General features: G+C 47.0%; 1 long non-coding RNA gene across 1 annotated transcript in view; it reads right to left on the bottom strand.

The window, feature by feature from the left end:
• Positions 1 to 8,931: 8,931 nt before the first annotated feature.
• LOC135328327 (uncharacterized) overlaps positions 8,932 to 23,505 on the bottom strand; it is an 88,094-nt gene continuing 73,520 nt past the window's right edge. Inside the window, exon 3 of the long non-coding RNA XR_010389169.1 lies at positions 8,932 to 15,452. This is a non-coding gene — a long non-coding RNA (uncharacterized LOC135328327). The remainder of the gene's footprint in view (positions 15,453 to 23,505) is intronic.

Below are 23,505 nucleotides of genomic sequence, written 5' to 3'. Positions count from 1 at the left end.
TAGCTCAGTAAGAGTCTGCATTTAGGCAGAATTGGAGCTCACTAAGAAAAGTATCAATTTAGGAGGACAAGAGGAACTTTCACAGGCAATGAGTGCTTCCCAGAAGACTAGCAGCAATGCAGTGGAAAAGAATCAGGAGCCTCGGGCAGAGAAATTTGAGGTAATTCAGGCAGAAAACGAGTAGGTCTCAAGTCAGCCTTTTATTCCACTCCGAGTGCAGAGGAAATAATATGTACAGAAACACACACACAAGTGATCTGGGAGAGAAGACATTTGTGACGAACCCCTAAGGCCACTCCAGCTGGGGTTTGGAAATTTTTGATGACCATGTTAAGCAAAGTCAGTCTGAGATCAGCTAGAGACACAACAAAAAAGCCCAAGGTGGTAAAAGCCTGAATATCTCCTCCCAAAGAGTGCAAAACATCCCAACTCTCTGAAGTCAGCACTTTGCTGGGACACGCGCTGGAAGTTGGCATGGACAACTCAGCAAACTCACCGTGTTGTTCATCTCTGCTCAGGCTGGTCCCGTGGTCGTTACTGTCTTCTGACAATAACTTAATATTAAGACAGCTGTACCAGGTCAGATGAAGTTCATCTAGCTCAGCACCCTACCTCAAACAGAGACTAGTTGTGGATTCTTGTAGGAATAGAATAAAAACAGGCAAACCCATTGTGGTACTTCTAGCGCATCTTCCCCTGTCCCAGCAAGTAAAAGTTTGGTGACTTGCTGAGCCAGAAGTGCCATCGTAGTGTTTAATAACCTCCAGCTAATGTCTGTCTTTCAACCTATTTATGTTTTTTGCACCCTGCCCTTCTGAGGCAAAGAGTTCCACAGTTTAATTATGCTTCAGGTAAAGAATTATCTCCTTTTATTCATTTTGAACCTGCCACCTGCTTCTCTCATTAGGTACTGACTAATTCTTTCATTAGAAAGGAGAAGGAGTGACCCTTCCCACTTGACCCTCTCCAGGACGTGTATGGTTTTATAGACCTGTGTCTTACTCCTGCTTTCAGCCCCCCGGCAGCTGGGATTTCCCAGGTGCAGTTATGTCCCCAGGAGGGGGAAAGGACACCGCTGAATCCCCGTCTCTCCCTGGGGTGCTCTCCGGACACAGTGCTAAGGCAAGGCTGGCACCATTATCAGTGAGATGTGCTATAACGACAGCCCTCTCCTGTTTGCAGTTTGCTTTGCTTCTGAAGGAGAAAAACAAACTGCTTGGGAAGCCCCTCATTTCTGCTGGAGCCACTTCCCACCTCAAGTTCTTCAGGAGTTGAAGGCTGGATTTTCTGAATGGTTCTGGATCAGATGAAGGCACCTAACTCTCTGAGGTGCCAGGAGTATTGGGGTGTCCATGTCTCAGACACCTCCTCCAGCCTTGCGAAGCGGGGCAGACTGGTGTGTCTGGGTGCAAAGAAAGGTGTTGCACACCTATTCTGAGTTGCTTTAGCTGCCAAAATACATCTACATCATACAACCAAAGTTAAGAGCCTATATTAAGAATGAAGAGGGGCCACAATGGGTCAGATCAAACGTCTTCCCAGCCCACGAGTCCTCCAGCAGCAGACATAAGAAGATGCCTGGGGAAGAATATGAGAACAAGGCAGGTCTTGTTCCCCTTTTCCCGCTGCACTATTACTTTCACAATCTCCAACCATTTTTAGCTCAGGAAATTTACCACTCAGACACGGTTTCTGTGCAAGCCTCAAAATAACCCCCAATGGGCTGCATTTTTGGAGACAAATGCTATGTCTTGTGTCTGAGACAAACCCGTGTAACGGCAGGGGCTGGGGCGCAGCGCTGCCGGGGGTGGCAGGGGACAGCAAGCTGCACAGGAGCTTTCAGCATGCCTGGCCACCACGAAGGCAACCGTGTCCTCAGCTGAACTAGCACGAGGGCAGATAGCAGGTCGAGGGGAGTGACCCTGCAGCTCAGTGCTGGTGAGGCCACATCTGGAGACCATGTCCTGTTTGGGGCTCTGCAGTACAAGAAAGATAAGGACATATCGGATGAAGTCTGGTGGAGGGGGCTGGAGCACAGGATGTACAAGGAGAGGTTGAGAGACCCGGGTTTGGTTAGCCTTGCAAAGAGAGGGCAGAGGGGAGATCCAGTGGTAGCCAGCCACTGCCTTAAGGGGCATTACTGGGAAGATGGAGCCAGTCTCTTCCCAAAGGCACACAGCACAGTGATGATGGGCAACAAGCTGCAGGGAAGAGAAATTCCAACTAGATATTGTGAAAAATTCTTCCTCATGAGGGTGGTCAAACACTGGACCAGGGGCCCAGAGAGGTTTGGGGAATCTCCTTCTTTGGAGATATTCAAACCTCACCTGGGTGAGGCCCTGAGCTGATCTACCTTTGAAGCTGGCCTTGCTTTGAGCAGGACGTTGGACCTGAGGTTTCCCTTTCAACTTAATTATTCTATGGAGTCTATGATTTGCCCAGTCTCCCGCTCAAATTCATGTAAATATTTATCATCCATAGTCTTTGGAAGTCTTTCCATAGATCTACCAGTTGTGTGAAGTGGCTCTTTCTGTTTTGAACCTAGCTCCTAGTAACCTTTAAGTTACATGCCTCATATAACCGAAAGTCAGCCATGTGCCATAATAAATGGTTTCCTTTGTTTTTGTCATTATTATGGTTTAATCTAGACACATTTCATATTCACCACGCAAGAACAGCCCATCCTGGAGGCACGATCACCGACAGAGTGGTCTCTATTCACACCGTTAGGCTCAGCCCCCAGGATTTGCGCACTAACTCTGCTTATTCCCCCCATCAAAGCGGGGCACCTAAGCCCCTGAACCAGCCCTCCGCCAGGGCAGCCTCAGCACAGCCCGGCTGAGATAAGCTCAGCTCTGGGCAGGCTGCGCTCGCTGTAGGTTTTCCCCGCTCCTCTGACAGGCGGGTGTACCTTGGACAGCAGCAGGACTCATCTGCCGCTGCACAACTTGCCAAATAACTGCTCAAGCAATTAAATAAAAAAAAAAAGAAAAAAAAGCAAAATCTTTATAGGCTGAAATGCGTGTGTGTTTGGCATGCATGTGTGGTGTTAGCAGATAGCTGGAAACTTGCTCCAGCCTATGCAAAAGATAACAAACATTAACTCTTTACTGGTGTGGAGAAAAGCTGTCAAAAAGCTTTATTTTCTGGATCCTCTTTTTCAGCCTCTCTGCCACTCCTAGCTTCAAATCTCTGACCCTGTGAACACAGGCAACTGTCTCTTAATGCAGCAATTACGAGAGGAGGCAGGAACAGGGTGGCCCAATGCCAGACACTTCGTGGCAGCGTGGCCACGTGCTTGTGAATGATTAGCACAGCCCACGGGGACTCTGCTCGAAGCCTGTGACTTCTTTGGGTGCAGACGATCTGAGCACCAAATGGACATTTCTGAGGTCCTGAGATGCCTCCGTCACTTAACTCACAGACCAAAGCTTTGGGCAACAACTTATTTACATCACGTGCCTGGTGAGAGCATACCCAGATGAAGTGCAGCCACCAGTCTGGCAGACGCCCTCCCTCAAGTGAGAAGCAATCACTGACTGTGGGTTTGGTCTTGCAATGTCCTAGTAAAGCAGCACATGGCTTACCTGAACCGTGGTTTCCATCGCTCTCTTACTTCACATTGCCATGCTCCTTCCCATTCCAAGAGTGTGTGGGGATCTCCTAGCCGAGGATATGGTGTCCCCCAGGTATGGGTTGGACAGGAGTGTGCAGGTCATCTCTTAATTATATTAGAAAGGAATATCCTGGGATCTTTAAACAGAGCTCGGAAAGGCATGAGGAGGTGGCATCCCTTTTAAAGGAAGAAGGAGAGCTGCTCTTCACAAGGAACTACCTTCTTTCCAAATACAGCTTCTCTACAGCACTGTCAGAAAAATATGAGCTACTTATGGAAGCTAATGCTGTTCAAAGAAAATGGCTCTGGTTGACTACCTGGCTCCTTGGAGACATCAATGAGAGTTTAGTGCTGTCACTTCTCAGGACTCGCTTCTCTGTTACAGCTTCAAAAGACACCAAAATGCCAACAGCCTTTAGCAAGAGCAAGTCCAACGCACAAGCAGACCGGTGTGTTAAATCGTGCTTGCAGACACCTGGTCCCCGAGGTACAGGGGACCCTTCTGAATTCCCTTCTAAATGGCCGTGAAGCAGATGGTTACAGGCAGTGCCTGTACCCCTGTTCCTGCAGTCTGGCAGAAAGAAAATCATTGCTGGTACGGTCCCCAAAGGGCCATCTGTCCCCAGTAGGTACAGGCTTCATTGCCCACCACACATATATGTGTCTTGATGCCACAAGAACAGATTACTTATAAAACCCATTGGGAGATAGATCTCCTAAAGTCTGGCTTACTGTGTCCCCACCACCACCACGTCACTTCCCTATGCTTTTCATCTGAGAATTAAATGAAAACTGTGTCTAATGATGATCAGTCCTTAGCTTTACAATGGGGACATTAAAAAACATTAAAGGAAAAAAAATATTTCTCTCTCTTGGGCACCTAATACAGTGATGAGAGCTGCTTCTAACCAGAGTACCTCTGGGAATGTCAGATTTTAGCCCAAGGACCCTTGTAGAATGAATTCAGACTTCTCCCTTCACACTAATTCACAGTGTAAGATTTTTTTCTAATAAGAAGCACCCAATAATGCCTTTTCTAGGAAGAATCCAGGGTTCTGCTTAAATCTGTGGTCGGAAAAATGTTAGCAGGAGTAATAGCAATGCCACAGAGAAAGCAGAAATGTTGCTGTGAGAAAATAATGCAAGAATCAAAGATAAGGGAAAGAAAATGAAGCAAATAACAATTCAGGATGTGTGTGGCTTTTGGAAATCAGTGTGATATAGCACCTTTCCTCCTCTATTTTTTATATAGCACATATATTTTATGACACTCACTAATTTATTTTCCTAAAAAAGCTTCAAGGAAAGACAAATCAGCAGAGATGAACTACTAGTAATACTACTAAGCTCAGAGAAGAATAAAGCATTACAACCATCACATGTGGAGTAAAATAATACATCAATATGATCCCACTATTAGGCTTGAATGCTATCATCACCCGTTCTCCTAAATCACCCAATGGAGCTGTGAGAGGAGGCAGGGAAAGGGAAGGGGAGGGGAAATTGTTCCTTGCCCTGCTCCAGAGAGACTTTTTAACAAGTGACAGAAAGGGTTCTGTTCAAATTTAAAGGCCACTGTCTCTTAGGCACGGCCATTTCCATATGATTGCTACTCAGAACAGCCTGTGCTCTGATGGATAATTTTGCAAGACAATATTTAGGGCACTTAAAGCCTGGGGAGATGTTCTTCTGGCAACCTCCCCGTGTAAGAATTTGCATGCACATGTTGTGCATCTGAGTTAGTTACTCTGCTACTATGACTCGCCCAGATATCAGCCACGACCTGCTCTTAACTCGCAGCTCTTGTGGCGGAGTGCACTCCCTTATTAGAGAATTTAGGACACAGTTCAGGCAATCCAAATGGGCTGTGTTAGCATAGCACTAACGATTCAGCAGGGTAAAAAAAGGAGCTAAAGGGCAGAAGCTGCAGTCCTTTGAAGAGCCTGCACTCCCTTTCTTCTTCTGGGTCACAGCACAGCCTGATAGAGACATCACTTCCCACAGCCTATTCGCAGGAGAGCGTTTTAGGATCTAAACTTTGTAGGGGGCTGTCTGTAGGCATAAAATACTAGATGTCTCCTTGAATTTCTTTCAGGAAATATAAGAATATGAACAAGACTAGCTAGAAAACAAGTTTCTTTTACCTTTCATGAGGTTTACCAAGGATGCATTCCCAAACCCTAGCAGTGTCAAGACACACAGCTTATCTCCACTGGCTCCTCCTGTGCCCAGATTCACCAAAACACTTGTCTTCATCAAGGTTTAATTTAAAACTCTCCAGGGACCAGGGGAACGTGTGGACTCATTTCACCTCATTTTGGATCCCTCCTTACGTTTGAGCTCGTCACAAAATGCTTCTGTTGTCGCTGTTGGGGAGAAATAAATATTTTTAGGAAGTGATTCTGCTGACAAAAACGTAGATGTTTACTGCTGAATGAGACTAATTCTACCATAAAGTGACCGTTTCTTTCCAGGCACTATAAAGAGAGCCCACAGGGACTTGCTCAGAGCAGGTGTCTACACTGGAGGTATCTGCATTTGAATGGATGGATCCTACCAAGCCTGTGCATAGCTATACCACAGCTGGAGCAGGAGATATGTATTGGAAATCTAGGCCAAAAAACTTGGCATAACTGGCTAGAGATGACTCAGAAATCCCAAATATACAGAGACTGCCATGGTCTGTGTCCTCCAGTTCTGGGCTCCCCAGTACAAGAGAGATATGGAGCTACTGGAGCAAGTCCAGCAGAGGGTTACTAAGATGTTCAAGGGACTGGAGCATCTTTCGTATGAGGAAAGGCTGATCTTATCAATGCGTATAAATATCTGCAGGGAGGGCGTAGAAAGGATGGAGCCAGACTCTCTTCGGTGGTGCTCAGCAGTAGGACGAGAGGCAAGAGGCACGAACTGAAACACAGGCAGTTCTGTCTGAACATGAGGAAAAACTTCTTTCCTGCGAGGGTGACAGAGCACTGGAACAGGTTGCCCAGAGAGGCTGTGGAGTCTCCTTCCCTGAAGATGTTCAAAAGCCATCTGGACACAATCCTGGGCAATGTGCCCTAGGTGACCCTGCTTGAGCAGGGAGGTTGGACTAGATGATCTCCAGGGGTCCCTTCCAACATCAACCATTCTGTGATTTCAATGTCAGTGGCACCATTAAAATCAGACAATAAACTGGGTTGAACACAAAGGCCACAGAAGAGCAGAGAGAAATAACTAAGATGAGTTCTCAACTCAACAGTCAAATTGTGAGCACTTCAGTGCTTGGTGGAAACTCTCAAAGTGTTGGACCTGGAATGAAACCAATGCACCGGACTGTAATGTTCGTTCTGCAATCGCTTCTACGTACTAGGCCTCCTATCCAGGTGCATATCCATCTACTTCCATATTGTGATATACAAAGGAGGCGTTTTGGCCAAATATGTTGGCTTTCCTCTCTTTACACAGCTCAAGATCTTGGGCTGAATTGGTCATTTAGAGTAGGCTCATAACTTAATTTGAACGTGACTGGTGTGCAAATGCCTAGCTGGCCATGTAAATGCACCCTAAGGGACTATGGGATGTCAAGCTTCCCTTCGATGATGCATTGACCCAGAAGATATGACTCTCTGTTTTTTCAGCTTAAGTCTCTTTGCTTGCAAACTTAGCTTACGTGGCCTCACTGATCTGACAAATCAGGGTAGCAATTGACCCCAGAGAGTGAGACCAGATTCAAAGTCATCCAAAATCAGGCAGTGGAAGAAATCTTACTTTAAGTCAGCGATTAAAAATACACACGTGAAGTTTTGAATGCCACAAAGACCATAAGTCTGAGACACTTAAAAATATCACAGCTTTTAGAAAGCTGACAAGACGTTATTTGTGATAAAAAAAAAAAAAAAACCTCTCTGACTGACACAATGCCACCAGCTGATGGAAAGTACAGTTCTCCCCTTCCCCCTCACCAGTGTCCTACAAAAATAACTGATTGGAAAAAAAGAGATCATAGTGGCAAATCTCTTGGCTGTCAAACCATCTATCAACAAAATGAAAAACAATGTGGACATCTTATGCTTAGTACTTTTGTTCTTACAGCCAAAACTAAGACAGAAATGTTCCAGTTTGGGATCTGGACAATAAATCAGACAGGCAGCCTTGGAAAATTTCCTCTTGGTATCAAAAAAAGTTACCTTGATACCTACAGAGATGAGACTCACTCACATTTCTCCTAAGCTTTTTTCTTAAGGCTTTCTTTGCACACGAGCTATTTTTTCCTCACAATATCTCATGGCAGGTGGGAACAGGAAAAAATAGTCTGTAGCCTAGTAATTAAATAGGCTTGTTTTTAATACTGCAAATTACAGCTAAATGTAACTGTCTCAGGTATATATAATGCTCCAATCACTGTAGCACCTCAGTGCTCTTCCCTCTGTAATGTACTTAGTCTCTCATCCCCCTGCAAGGCTTGAAGTGCTATTATCTTCATTACAGAGGCAGAGGTAGAGGGCTAGAGGGACCTCCTGGGTCTTAACAGACATCTTTTTATATAATCCATTTCACAGGCACATTGAGGCCAATCTGAAGAAAAAACTCGCCTGTGTTATGCCAGTTCAGGAACTTTTCAGACCCTCGTGGCTGCGGTGCCCAAGATCTCCCCTCTCAGGCCCAGCCTGGATCCGTTCACAGCCAATGTTTGTGCAGTTTCCAGTTTTCCAGCAAGACCTTTTTATTAAAAGGCTCTTTGTTTCTAACACTTACCTTTCACACTCTCTGCTCAGGCTATTTATAGAGAGCAACCATATGATGTCTTAGCTTTCACTGGTGGGATTAGCCAAGATCTTTTTGTCTCCTCTTATAAAATAAACTGTTTTTTCCCCTCCCCTTCACCTGTTCTGGTTTGGCCCCTTTTTCTGGACATAGACAACTAAAAGAGCATGAATACTGTAATATGTGGCCTTCCCAAGATCTCAAGTAAGGCACCAGGAGGGAAAAGGGAGGTGTGGACCTACATCTGTATTTTCATGGTAGCTTCCAGCCAGTGTACACATGTGAAGCCTGATCTCTGGGCTGTCCCTGACAGCTCACTGTGCCTGGGCAAGCCAAGGGGATTGCCAAGGCAGGAAGACCCAGGCTATGTCTACATTATTAAAGGCTGCTCCTGGAAGGCATCTCGAGCCACCAGACCAAGCAGTACAGGGTGGCTCGTGTCCGTATCACTCAAAGTTAATCTCTTCCAGGTAAGGGCATCTGTGTCCACCCTACAGCTGTTGGTCTTGATCTTCTCTTGGCCTCGTGTGGCAACCTTATGGCTGTAACAAACCATAAACATGTATACATTCGGGTACACATATGTATATTTATATATTCTTAAATACACACACACAATTTCTGTGATCTTCAGAGGATCCAGAACAACGTGAGGGCTGTCCTGCAGTCAGTGATGTTTTAATAACCGGCCCCTGAGAGTCTCTGTGGGTGCGCACATGCATGTTGTGTGTCCTGCAGTGTGGCATCAGCACCTGCATGCACCCAGCACAGGAAAGATCCCGGAGGAGAAAAGCTTGCTGCACGCGTCCTGTGGGAGACCAGGAAACCGTCTTCCTCCCTGCACAAAGCACCTCCAGGAAAGGTCTTAACGTCCTATGTATGCTATGAAATTAAGCAAATGGGAGCACAAATGGAAGGTCAGCCACCACCTCTTCCTTCCCACCAACCTTGCTGACTCTAATCCCATTGCTTCGTTACTGGAAACAGCTTCCAAAGCAGCCTCCACCTCTAAAATACTTCCAGCTTGAGTAAAATACCTGCTACTTGCCACCAATAGGAATGAAGTGTACAAATTGGAAGGACACCTGGGCTCCCTATCAGGCTCCATGACTGACAGCACAAGCTTGGCCATGTCAGTTGGCTCCCTGAGCTCCTGTTGCCCCTCTACCCCAAGACTGTTTTTTGTCTCTGTCATGAGCTTTGGTGGACAGGGAATAAGAGATCATATTGAGTACCTAGGCCCAGATTCATCTCCGAAGTAAATTACCCCTGGGAGATATTTCTCCTAACCAAACATTCATTACAATCAGGTATGTGACTTGCTCTATTTAGCTGTACTTTACTTAGGGCCAAAGGACAGTCATCATTCGCTAAAACATATCACTAATGCAGTCAACAGTCTGGGATTTAAGCCAAGAGAGAGAGAGAGAAAAAAAGCAGGTTTTAAGAGCAAATAAAATAAACACATGTTGCATGTACTGACAAGCAGAATAATCTAATTGCTGAGTTTAAGAAAAATAAGAACCTGTTATATGCTTAAAAGCAAAAGGCATCCCAAAGCCCTGATATTTGCCAGTTTAAATGCCTCTTTGATTAGTTTTCGTATGATTTTTTTTCCTGTTTGCTGTGTAGCCCACTAAGGTTACCCCATCTCCAGCTCAAATTCCATCTGTCTCTACTTGAGCCTAGCACATGTCACCTTGGAATGATAGCAGGAGCGTGGCAGGAAAAAAAAAGAAAGTTGGCAAATCTTTGAACAGTAACCGAGGAACAGCTATTTCACTAAAACCAGCTTCAAGTCAATGTGCTCTCTCACTAGGCCAAAAAAATGTTCCTTTCTTGGGATTAAAGCAGCTATTCTAAATGAGGCTGGCTGTGATTGACACTTTAATTGACTGGCACAATTTCATGCCTTAATAACTCCCGGCTCCTCAGTTTAGCCATGAATAAATTTAACTGTTAAGTCCTTGCATATAAATCCTCTTGCCTGGAAGTTCCTATTCTCTGTTTAAAATGTAAACTTGGATTAGCAGGTCTCGCCAACATGCTAGGAGCCGGATGCAATCATACATACCATCCTCTGGTCCATGCACTCCGCAGTTCCCCCAGCTCCTTCCCTTCTCAACCAGCACAACCGGCTAGCAAAGGACACCAGGCAGGGTTTTATCTAGCCATCAGCTGCAGAGGTGTATGTTGGTAAACGAGCATCACATTGATGCCTGGCCAGCAATTACTAAGCTAATCAACTTGTCCAGAGGCTGATGAGTGACAGAAGAGCAGGAAAATGTCTCTTTTCTCAACAGCATCCCCTGTGACTCTGGAGCTACCAGGGTGTTTTTGCAGGGTGCCTTTCTGAAGCAGCCCCTCTAATTTGGCAGGCACAAGGTTAGCCCTGAGCCGCTGCGAGACCAGCCGTAGCTGCCGGCTGTGCTGAGTCCCTCTTGCCTTTTCTTACTGCTAATCACACGTTGTCCCAGATAACGCCTGCTCATGCTTGTAATTTTGCAAAAGCTCGGGTGAAATATCTACAGGGAGAGCTTCAGCCTGGCTTATCTCTTGCTGTCTTACATCTTTTATGTAGCATTAACTTTGTGCGTCTGGTCTGTGGTCGTAATGCCCAGCTTCCTTGGGTTGGAGGTGCCAAACACTAAGGAAGGGGGCAGATGCAGCTCTCAGGCAGGCTGGTTCAGGCTGTGTTTCCAGCTTTTCAGTTGGTCTTTGGCTGTGGTCTTTTTTTTTTTCACGTGACTAAACCTCCTAAAGCAGTACTGCTGTTATCTGGAATGAGCAGTTCTTTTCCAGCACCTTAAATTGGGAATATTTCGATTCACTTCGTGTTGAAGAGAAAAGAAGCTGCAGCTGAAAATTCAAGTGAGGTTCAGCATTTAGCCAAAATGCTGTGAATCTGTCAGTCATGAGAGGTTTCTGGTTTCCTACCCCTGTGCCACCACGTGCAATGGGATCACTGAGGCATGTGAGAATACATCTGAACGCCAGTGGTTTGGAAAAGCCAACTTCTTCCAAAGACATTTTTGACTAAGCGAGAAGCCTCCAGTGTCCAAGGCCTGCCTTCCAGATGCCCACCCAAATGGCTCTTTTGGGCTGTCCCTTTCTCCCCAGGAAAACACTGATCGGGAATTGGGATGCCTTCAAATACCATGAATCCAATGGGATGCCTTCAAATACCATGAATCCAACGTGTTCGTGGCATGGCAGACGCGGTGAAGTTGCTTGTGGCTGTTTTTCTAGGGTTTCTGCATGTCACACAGCCCCATCAGAGTGACTGATCCAGCTGGACCATGGGCTGCTCCAAATGAGCTGGATGCAAACAGAGGCAAAGTGGAGGTGACCAGCTACAGCCATTAACGGGCCACTTCTGTAGCACTGAGCTGGGCCTCTGACGTCCTCGCTGAGAGGAGATAGTCTCAGGTGCAGCCAACAGCTATGGCGGGATGCAAAGCTATGCCAGGAACAGAACTCCCTGATCGGCATGCCTGCCTAATTAATGGATCTTGGGGTATCACATTTCCTCGCTCCTTGTGTCAGAACCTTACAGCCAAAATCTGGATATAATGCTCAGCTTCACACTGGTGATTTACTAACACAGACCTTCTGCGAGCCTTTTCCCTGCATTAAAGGGGATGTTGGTAAAACAGATGGTAGGTGCCTGAAAAAAAAAAACCATGTGTGCTTGCCAATATATAGGTCTTTTTTCATGATTTTTCAGGACTCTCTTTGTGTGGTAGGAATGGGATCCTTGAGGAAAACTTGAGACCTTGTGGCTAGTTTAGACTGAGTTCAAGGAAAGTGGCTGTGTTTTTCTCACGCAGTGTGTCCGCAGCCTCCTAAATCATGCAGACAAGAAGTTAAGTTAGACCCCCATCTGTTGGCTATCTATCTGTTTGGCAGGAATTTGGCCTTGCAATGATGTAAGATGCAGACAGAAAATAGTTTGCTGTTGCTCTTTTGTTATGTCCAGCTGAACTGTATTGCTTTGTTTCTTTTTTTTTTTTTTTTGAGGGAGGGATATTTGTGGGGGGAGAGGGGGATGTCCCATCTCAAACCTGGTAGCTGTGTTCAGCATGAATCCCCCCATGTGTACGAAGGACTTCTGGTCTTTTCTGATAAGGAAAGGTTTGCTCAAAATATCTGTAGTCTCCATTCCTTCTCCATAGCAAAGCCTATAGTGGGATGCAGCAGGAGATGATGCCTGCTTCGCATCTGGGGGCAAGGATGTGGGAGCCACCGGGGTGGGGGGACATGGCCCACCAGCCTCTCCCCTCGCCATCCCCTTCACTGCTATCACCCAGAGGTCTTGCCCCTCCTGGGACCACCTTTCCCTCCTTGGAAACCCTGTCCCGGTGGTGCCACCGAGAGGGCTCGATGGCTCCGTGATGCAGATCCAACAGGGAATAGCCTGAGACGATCGCGCTGTCTCAGGCACATTGCCAGCACAGTCCCACGCCGGACTCACTGGGACTCGCCACCCCACGCTCAACAGATTGTGGGGACATCTGAGGTGCATCTAGGGTGACCGCCGCATCAATGCAGAATGGTGACCAGCCCTAAATCTGGCTCTCTTTTTAATAAAAACACGACTGGGGTGAATAGGAAATATTTTAAAGAAGGTGGGACAGGGTGTCTGGAGAGATGGGGTTCTCAAGCATCTTCTGCCGATGACTTGCTGAGTAGCTTATATCTGTTCTTTGGCTTTCCCCATCTGTCAACTGTAGGAGATGTCTAAGCAGAGCCAAATGTAGCTGTGGAGGCCTTGACTGGTGCAGATAAAAGGCAGGGTAGAAACCCTCCATCGCCACGATGCCCCGCTCACCTTTCTGATGGTGTTTCTGGGATGCAGGTGGGACTCAACCCCACACAGGTCCATGCAGGGTGTAGGGTCTCACTTCTTTCCTCCTTCATCAATCCCAGTCCAAGCACACTCGCTCTGTAAATCAATACACCTCTCAGCACCATACCTCTGGATTGCAATCGTATCCTAATGGACAGGAGGCAATGGTTTTGGGTTAATGACCATGCTTAATCAGCCAGCTTTCCCATGTGATAGGAGAGGACCTAGAGGCCAGCCACACTCCTTGTTCTCTCCTGGCACCCATGAATTTTCCTGCCTTTCTACATATTCTTCCATCGTGGACTTCAGACATAGACCCTGCTGCTTTTTCAGGGATGGGCAGGGCTCCAGAAGGGATGATGGTCACCGCGCTTGGCCACTGGCCCCTGCTCCTGCACTGCAGCTGCAAGCACAGGACCAGTCACCATCCATCAGCAGGCCATGCCAGGTTCAACATCCTCCTCCGTCTGCTTTCCCTGGGCTGAGGCATGTCCTGTGCCCTCATCATCCACCCTGCAAGCCTGTCCTTTCTTCGGCCTGTCTCAAAGCTCCCAACTTACTGAACCGAGGTTTGTTGGTGGAGTCGCGAAATTTTTAGCTGACCAAATGTGAGTGTCTATGTTAAAGGAAACTAAATATGCACCGAATTGCCCCTGCTTGCTCACAGAAAAAGAATGGGGACATGGTGCAATAGAGCTACAACTCTGTGATTTGTCTCAGCAGCATTTAGCAATAAAAGAGTTTTCAAAATCATTTGTTTTGAAGGGAAACTGGCAAGCGAAACAGACTCTTGTCTTTGGGAATGGTGGGAGGAAGCTAAAAAATAACAGTGGCAGAAAACTCTGCACCAGCTCTTTTCTACGCCTCGCCTGCTGCTTTATTAGTGCTCCTAAATCTGTTTTGCTAAATATAAACATACACAAATTTACATAAGCTTCATTAAAAGCATGTGTCTGGACTCTGCTGCTCCTGTAACACACCCAGGAAATGGAGAACTTCAAACTCCTCTTCAGTAAAATAAGCAACGGCAAGAGAAACACAATACTTTGAGGGAGTTTTTGCTTTTCCTTGGTTCGTTTCTGCTCACATCTGCCAGTCCCTCCACGGCTTGTGGGTGACTTTTCTTTCCCTTTGGTATCCACACATGTAGAGTCCTTTCTGCATAAATGTTAAACAATGCTTCCCATCTCCTAATATTACATTAAAGAAGGGAAGTGGAAGCCTGATAAAATATTGAATGCAATGGGCTTTACTCTTCTAAGTGCTTTCATTTCCCTTCTGGGCCTGCTCCTTGCTATATCTCCTGTTTCTGCCCATGGTGAGGCTAAACTCAGAGGCCAAGCAGCACGCGGGTAACGCTGATACAGGACAGCTCCTCTGCCAGATGCTGAGGGACGCGGGCGTATGACCATGAGGGAGAACAGGAACGTACGTCTGGTCGGCCAGCACTTCGTCAAAACACAATGAAGGGTGTCTGGCTGGCAGTGCACATTGCAGCCACAGTTACTGGGTTGTCTGGGACGTGTTATGGGTTGTCTGGGACTTGGGGCCACTTCGTTGCCACCCCACTGCCTCGGTTTCCCTAGGGAGACTAACATCTCTTGAGTGACGTTGGACTCACGCAGCAGTACCGTACTCATGCAGCGGGTGCACGCAACTGAGCGTTTCCTTCCCATGTCGCTGATAATCTGATCACGAGGAGTGGAAGCGAAGAGGGGATCTGGAGGCAGGAGCAAGGCAGCTCGCAGATTCCTGTGCCCACGCCGAGCTGCTCCCACGCCCGGCACGCTGAGGCTGGAAGCGCAACGCCCACGCACACAGCACCCTGCGTGCCTCCCTTCGGGGAGCACCCACCAGCCCAGGTCTGTCCCCTCCACTCCTCAGCGGGGATGGCACTTTGGCCAGGGCAGGACCAGCAGGCTGGCAGTTTGGACACCCTCACCTTGCCTTGCGTTCACAGCATCCTTTCAGGAGCAAAGGTAGCACGTGTCCTTCCGAGACTTGGAGGCAGCCAACCGCTTGCCATGGAGCAGTTGGCATCATTGCTAAAATGAGCCTGACAGGCTAATTGACAGGTACTTCAGTCTTTACATGCTGGAGGCTGGGAAGATACAACAGCAGGAGGATCGTGCTGTACAGAGGCTTTTTTTCCTACCCGGTCTCTGTCTCCGAAGCGGAGTCGGATAGTCCTGGTACGGCTGCTTTTCCACTCACTGCCTGTTCATCAGTCCTGGAGTGAAACTAGGGAGGGAATCCAGAGAAGTGTTTAGATAGGATCAAATTCACTGTCCCAGTGTCAAAGAGAGCATCTGGCCAGATAAATTAAAACACGTCATACACGTCTCCCTCCCCACAGCTCCAGGGGACTCTGATGGGAAGAAACCTGAGACCACCCAAATTTCATGTGAGATCTGCTGAAAACTAGGTGGACAAGTTGCTTTTTAGTTCAGTAGTGAGGTGCAAGGAAAGAGGTGAGCACAGGGGATTTGGTTATGCACTCTTCTGTCGGTAAAGCACATCCATATCACTCTTGCCCTTCCCAGGTATCTCAAACACTGTTGGGAAGAAAGTTTCCCCCTCCGAGGTGAGCCATTCCATTGCTCATCAGCAATAGCTATTCCCACTGGGACTTCCCAAGATATTTCCACTTGTTCCCACACTTATCCCATCTCGTGACAGCAGACTACAAAGCTCCCCAATGCTTGAAGATGATGATGGGTTGCTCTGGCTGCAGCTTCACCACATGTGCTCCACCAAGCTCCTTCCCAGCTGTGTCTCTGTATCTGGGCAGTCATCCAAGGCAACCTCCCAGCAAGGAAACGCTGAGCCACGCAACCCTGAACCTCTTCTGTAAACCCCAGACCTGGTTTCTGGCCAGAAATCTCCTCCTGGACAATGGGAGAGAGACTCTCACATGTGCAAACATCCCTAGAATAACTGAGTCTTGTACTTGAGTCATTTCAAATATCTGCTTCTATATTGAAGAGCGCCCTGGTCTCTGATCCTGAGAGCAAGCACCCTAGCTTCCATCCATCAGCTCTCTCCTCCCAGCAGGTTGGTCTCATCCATCCTGATCCCAGACGCTGTGCCTGGCCTGCTCCAGCCCCCAAATGTGCCCAAGAAGCCCTCTGGCTGCTTGGCACGGACGAGACTGTGCCAGGGAGCATCCTAGCAGCTTGGTCGTGAGCTCGTACCTTGGTTGTGCTTCACTAGCGTACAGGGACAGGGATGGATCCTGCCCCATTTCCATTCTGAAATGGGAACAATTTGGACAACACTCCTGTAGGCAAGAGAAATCTCTCCCAGTCCAGTGCCAGAGGACCCAGTTCTGTCTGCTTCCAACGTTCAGATCATCGAGTGTTTTAATGCGATGGATTCATTTAATGAGATGGATTTAATGGGCGGATTGGATTCAGTCGCCACAATGCAGATAACTTTTCCTACAACAATGAGGTAGGGAGGCCACTACCACGATGAGGCTCCTTGCACTGTGAGCTGTTTGAGGGAGGGCCAGCCTGCAAGGACGTGGCTCCTGGGAAAACAAATTATTGACTAGGACATGAGCACTGTAGCTGGTCTCCTCCATGGAAGGCTGAAACGGGAGGAAATACTGGCTCTGTGAAGGATCTCCTTTAGGGACCAAGCCAAGCCCAACTGGAGGGAGGATGGGTACCCGGGGAGTTTGGTGGTTCCCAAAGACATCTTAAGCAACCTGCAGGTCCCTCTAAAATGCTAGTTGTTATTTAATAATAATGCAGTTTTTTTCATTCTTTCCTGAGGACTGTACTACGGGTATTTGGAAAACCTGTTTGCAAAACATCCTCACTGTGATCGCCCGTGCATCAGGGCTAGTCTAGACACTGTGTTTTCAATGATTTGTAATCCCACAGTCAGAAAACTCTCTCTCTAGCCTCATGCCCCATGTGATAACGGGGGAAAACAAAACCCCAAGCAGGAACTGGTGTCTGCAGCAACGAGCCCTCCAGGTTCAAAATATTTCCTTTCACCAAGGTAAATTATGTTTTATGACTATAATTAACTAAGAGGCAGTACACACTGTGTTGTTTTTAAGCTGACTCAATGCTGTCTGAGAAGCAGAGTGTGACAAAACGATATTCAAATCAAATTCTTAACTGAGCTGGCGAGTGACACAGGCTGGAGACAGATGCCAAAAGTAAGCAGCGATTTGCAGAGCCCTGGGCATGAGGAGGAATTTCAAGGATTGGGAGTATTTTCTTCAGAGGACTGGTTTCCAAGCTGAGCTCGGTGGCTAGGTCTTGATTTCTGAAGCACAAGAGGTGCTCACAGACTGTTTTGAGACCAGAGCTGCTTTGTGTTTTTTCCAGCAAAAAAAGGTAACTAAAAATGGAGAGGTCTGTTGGTCCAAAGAGGCTGGCAGCTATGGCTGCTGGGAAAGGGAATTTGATGAAAATAACAAATATACAAGCAATTGTGGCTAAAAGGATCAAGTCTTGCTGTCCACCACTTGCTCTATGTGGAAACCTTTCATCTACTCAAAAGGCAACAAATTTGAACAGGCAACCAGCTTAAAACTAATAAAGCTGGTGCTTTTCCTGCTCATTGTCTGCAGCCCTTCGCAAATAAAGGTATTTGGAAATAAATCCTCCGATAACTTGCATGCAACGCGAGGCAGAGCAGGGGCTGCTGAGCACTGCAAGCAAGGATGAGGCAGGGAGCTGGGGCAGGTTGGCAGGATGCCACGCAGAAGGGCTGGGGACAGAAGGGGAGCTGTGATAAACTTCACCTTGTTTTACCTGTCCAACCTGCCCCCTCCTTTCTTTTTGGTTCTGTGGCGTTTTTGCACAGTGCAAAGCGAACCTGTGGACTCACAGCCTCATCGTCCTGGAGCAAAGGCATAGGAGAGCTTGAAGGACAGAGTTTCGGTTAGGTGGAAAGGCACAAGGATGGGCATCCCATGGGATGCAGAATGCACTCCAAGAGGGAGCATATCAGCTCTCTGCACTAGCCGACCTCCAATCCCACGGAAATACAGTATTTGCCATTTGCACTGGCATAGTTAGTTACGTGGGAAAAAAGCATGACCAGGGCTGATCTGCTGTGGTCTTCATTATTGTTGTGCCTCAAAGCCAGAAAAAAGCAAGTATTTTCTTATTCTGTTCAGATTTCTCAAAGACGTTTGGCTGATTTTTAGGCCATTAACTCCTCTTCCAAATGTTTCACCCAGTCACCTAAATAAAAGCATTAGAAAGGTCAAGGCTCCAGAAATACCCCCTCTTCCAAACCAGTGTGTGCTCTTACAGTCTCACTGATTCTTTAAATGATGATCCCAGCAAATGCTCCCCTCAACGAATTTTGTCAGTAATCTGAGCATGGGGGGAGTCAAGGAGAGATGTGAAAAGATCTAAAGTGGGAAATGGTTTTGTGCTGCCTAAAAATCAGTTTGAAATAAATCAAGGCTTTTCTTCATTGTTTAACGCATGAAGAGTCCCATGAAGCTGGCGCACAGCTGTGCTGTCAAGCTCCTAGCAAAACTGGCAGTTTCCTAATACACATTTTTTTTTCCTGTTGGTTAACATATAGGTTTGGGATTTTTACCAGGGAGGGTGGAGATGAACAAAACAGCAGCTGAGTTACCTGCAGCAGCTTTAAGCTAATGCCAGTTATGTTGTTTTTCCAAGTAAAACAACCTCAGGGCTGCGAGGATAGGACTGTGGTTATAAAATCTCTCGTGTAGCCCCAATACCTGAAGTCCCTGAGCACAGACTGGTGAAGGTGGCTTCGGGGTAACTCCGCAGACTTCAACCTCTCTCTTTCTCAGGTTCGACAAGGCATGAACTGGTGAGAGCTACCTCAAGCTGAAAACCCTTCCATTTAGGGGTCTACATGGGTCTACATGTTGACATCTATGTGTGAGCTAGCTGCTGAAGTCCCTCTGATGGTCATTGAAGCTCCAGACAGTGCCATCAATGGAGGTAGAAAGTGGGCCAGGCCATTCCCCAGCCTTCCATTGCTCCAGGGTGATATGAGTCTTCCCTTGGCGTCATATCCTGCATGGGTATCTCAAGCCCCAGGCCAGCCTGGGTGACCCTGGGTGTCTGAGTGGTGTCCTGCTGGAACGCGAGACCATCTGGGCAATGGGGAAGGCCCAGCTGGTGCTGACCAGCTCACCCGAACACGGCCCAAAGGGTCAGAGCAGGCCCTGCTGGTCTGGGATTTGGCAGAGCATGAAGAAGTCTTCCCAGATGGGGACTCCAGCATGTTAGGCAATGACCAGAAGGAACAGGTAACTGCTACCCGTGGAGACACAGGAGTGGTGATACCAAACTCCTGGTGGTAGCCAGCATTGAGGGGTGCCTGGTCTAAGCTGAACAGACAGAACAGACAATCAGATCTGAAAAGAGCAGCACAGGTTATTCACAGCACGCCAAATCCGTCCCCCGGGAACTTCTTATTGCCTGGAGGGCTGATGCTGACCAGTAACTGAGGTGAACTGGTGAAAGCTTTTCATGATGGCAAAATGATGCAGCAGGGAGCATTTGCTGCTCTGATACCGCAGGCTTATCTGCTGCAAACTTGACTCACTAAGACCTCTTCAAAATGCCACTGGGTCAGATAATTAACCCCAGCGCTACCCAGAGAGTGCTTGTTGACTGCACCAGCCCTAAAACAAACTCACATGCTTTCCCCTTCCTTCTCCCCCGGTGTGATATGGCCATACTCTCTGGTGGCCAAATAGAGAAGTTAAAATGCCTCTAACTATGCCTTTCCTTACTTCGGCTATTTTCTTGTTGCTGCATATTATTATGTGAAACCCTAAAGAATTGCAAACCTACTCCTTTACTGTGTTTTCTTTCTGCATGTTATGGAGAAAAATGTAAAAAGGACTGAAATTGAGATGAAACGTTTCAGTTTGAGCAAAATGGGAAAAAATTCTGTTGGGCTGACGGAAAACTCTTTTACATTTTTGTTAGTGGGTAAGGTTGACACTAGAAAACTTTATCCCATTTGAAACAAAACTGTGTTGAAATCTCAATTTCCTGCACAGCTAAAGGCAATAATCCTCCTCTTAGTTCTCAGCATGGTGATGAAAATTACCTCCATGTACAACCTATCCTGGGACTAACACTTTCTCCCAAAGACCAACTTTGCTGAATCCTGAGGAGAGGCAAGTTTTGTTTGTTTGCCTAAGGAACAGATTAAAATCCAGTGTGAGTAAATATTTTAGGATTAGTCAAGATTTCTTGTTCTAGATGAATATAATAGTAAATACAATTTATGTCTACAGAAATGATGGAGAGTTTGCAGTGCAAGCAAAGGAGATTTCAGTGTTGACTGAAGTAGGGCAGAGGAGACAAGAAATTTCTGTGGAATCAGTGTAGCATTGTTATGTTTGTAAACTATCTGAGAGCTTGGGTTTTTAGGTCAAATTTGGGTGTCTAAGCCAAGGCAGCGTTCTCTATGGGAATGTTGTCCCAGCCATGTACCAGATGTGGCTTCTTGGAGAAAGATAAGCACCCAGCTGGATGTGGCGAATTATTCAGTCATCTACTCAGAGCTAGGAAATCATTCCTCAGGAGTTGCTCAGGCAACATCCCTGGTGCACAGAAGACTGGGTTGAGAGGTGCGAGAGGGAGGCTGGCGTTCAGGTAAAGGAGGCATTTCCCTCTAAGAGTTGGCAGTCTTCTCTGCTGCCAAAATCCAGGCACAGGACTCCATTATGGCTTTCTTGGAGTAAATGCAAAGGGAGACAGCAGTGGCTTGGCATGGACAGATGTGCAGTGCTGGCCTGGCAGGAAACCAAGGAGAGGAGCCACAGATAAGGAAGAAGCAGCTTGCAGATGCTCTCAGCACTGCCAGCTTCCTCCCTCTAGAGCAGCGCTTGCAGGCTGAGCACCCAGTCCTGGGGGCTGTGCACGTATGCAGGAGGAGGGAGCATTTGAGATGTTCTGGGGTAACTCTCCTGCCTTCCAGTTGCCACTCCAATGAGTACCAGTCTCCCAGAGGTCCTACGTCTCCTCTGCAAGCCCTTTGCAGCTGTGGAGGTACCCCAGACACCTGTGTATGGGTAAATAGCTCAAGTTCTTTTAGGATGTGCTGAATCTTTCACTAGGTGCCTGTGTTTTAATCTATCAGATGAATCTCACCTCAGCTCCTCTGTAGTTATCACCTCAATATCCCTAAGGCCACAGCATCATTGCTCAGGAAAGTAATACTCGTGGATTTGCTGCCTCGTGAAGGAATTAGTGACCTGAAAATGCTGTTCCTCTCACCGCTAATGTACTTGGTACTGGGCATGGATCTTCTGGGACCCCAGGTACGAGGTGAATTAGCAACCACCCTCTAGAGCTGGGGTGGTTTGAGCTCCTTGGTGCTCCCTGCTTGCTACTTTAAACCAGTATCTACCTCTAGTGCACTTAGACCCCAAATGTTGTGAATGGGAGGTGAAATCTCTTACTTCTGTGTGGCACTGTGATACACTTCCTTTCCAGCAGTCCCACACTTGTCCTTGTTTTTTTTTTTTTTCTTTTCTTGAGTTTGGGCAGAAGAGGGTGAAGGCTGTGTGGCTTTACCATCCCTGTCTCTCTGGCTGGGATGAGACACATGTTCAGGAGACCACAGGGGACACTAGACTGCCTCCTGCCCGGCTGAACCCCTATGGTGGCTACAAAAGCAACCCAGGCACCGGCACTATCAATCTCATGCCCTTTTCCCCTGCCATGGAGGGTCTGTGTCTTCCAGTGGTCCACAGTGTCCACGGAGGATTCTGGCTTAGCCTAGTTCAGATGGTTATTAGTAGTGGCATAGGCTGTCTGGATAAGAAGCGAAGAAGAGATGTAGCTGGAGGGCAGCTATTACATCCAAAAGAATAATAAGAAAAAAGAAACTAATAAAACACTAGCAAACTTCCTCAGGGAATGAAAAGAAGGGAAATAGACTTTCAAAAAGCAGATGTGACTTGCAAGACAAACACTTGCACAGAAGCTCTTCCATTTAGCAAGTGGTTGCAGTCGTTTATGATATTCCCATCCTCCATGTAGCCATGCCATGGCCAGAATCTGCCCCCCTCGGCACAGGCACAGCAGGGTGGGGCATGCTGGACATTTCTCATCTCTCAGTGCAACGTCTGACTGCTCTGCTTAAGCCACCTCCTGCAGCAGTGCAAACCTACCGCCTGGACTTTGCCCTGAAGCATCTGAGGATGTCCATTTTGCTCCTCTGGTGCAGCTATGGGAGCCGTAACATCTCCCAGAAAGACCCAAGTGAAGAGCTGGAGGGAACTGGTGCTCATCTCTTCCACCGCTTTGTGCCTAGTCCATAGCATCATGAACTCTAAGTACTGGACCCTCTGCATCACTTGCGGCACCGTGAGGCACTACCTTTGCCTGGTAGTTGCTGAGCTTTGACTTCCAGTGTGACATATTGTATCCTGTCTGGCCTCCAGGATGCCACCAAGCATTGACTTCATAACTTCGGAACTGCCCAGATGGTTAGATATAATGTATGAGCAATAATGGATTGCTTTATGTCTCCAATCAGTATTTATTTTCCTTTCTTCTTTAAACTGTGAGTTCTTTAAAGTGTTGTCATGACTACTGAAGAGTGAACTTGACTCACTTCAGCAGCCTTTGTTCCCTCCGAGTGAGCTGATCTAAAATTTGTGAAAGCTCTCTTGTCACCAGCTGCAAAAATATTATATCTATTTCTTGAGGGGAGCTTCTTTTGCAAGCCTCTGTCAGCTGTATGTAAAGGGCACAACAGTCCAAGCTCACCATAATGCAGTGATTTTAATGTCCCTGGGTGCTCTAACCTAATAACTCTTGAATTCTTCCCTTGTTTCCAGCAGTCTTTGCGCCACATATCAAAAGGTCTATCTCCAGTGAGATCTTTTGCAATCTCCCTATTCAGATGTGTTACAATATATTCTGATCAATGGTTAAAATTAGTGTCTTTTTCTTTTAATGGAACCTCCACTGGAGAATAAGTTCCAAAAGGGTTTTCAGGAGCACTGAAATATATATTGTGGTTTTGGCTCAAATTAATGCATGACATAATTCCACTGAAATCAATGAAATTGAACTCTGCAATGCTTCTCGACTACTGATGTTAAAGTTGTATAGCCAGTTTATTGCTTTGTATTGCTTAATCTTAAACTGTTTTAATAAGATCTGAGCACTCAACCTATAGCGAGGAATTCCCAAGGACTTCACGGGGATTTGACCCAAATCATGTTGAAATCAATGGAGAGAAATGAAGAGAGCAGAGTCAGCCCAAGCCAGGGTGAATATTTAGATTCCCGACCTCATTGCACTAC

This window comes from Dromaius novaehollandiae, chromosome 4 (genome assembly GCF_036370855.1).
Source record: "Dromaius novaehollandiae isolate bDroNov1 chromosome 4, bDroNov1.hap1, whole genome shotgun sequence".
NCBI classification, from domain to species: Eukaryota; Metazoa; Chordata; class Aves; order Casuariiformes; family Dromaiidae; genus Dromaius; species Dromaius novaehollandiae.
Note: the sequence above shows the minus strand (reverse complement) of the source record. Positions and strands in the feature narration are given on the sequence as shown.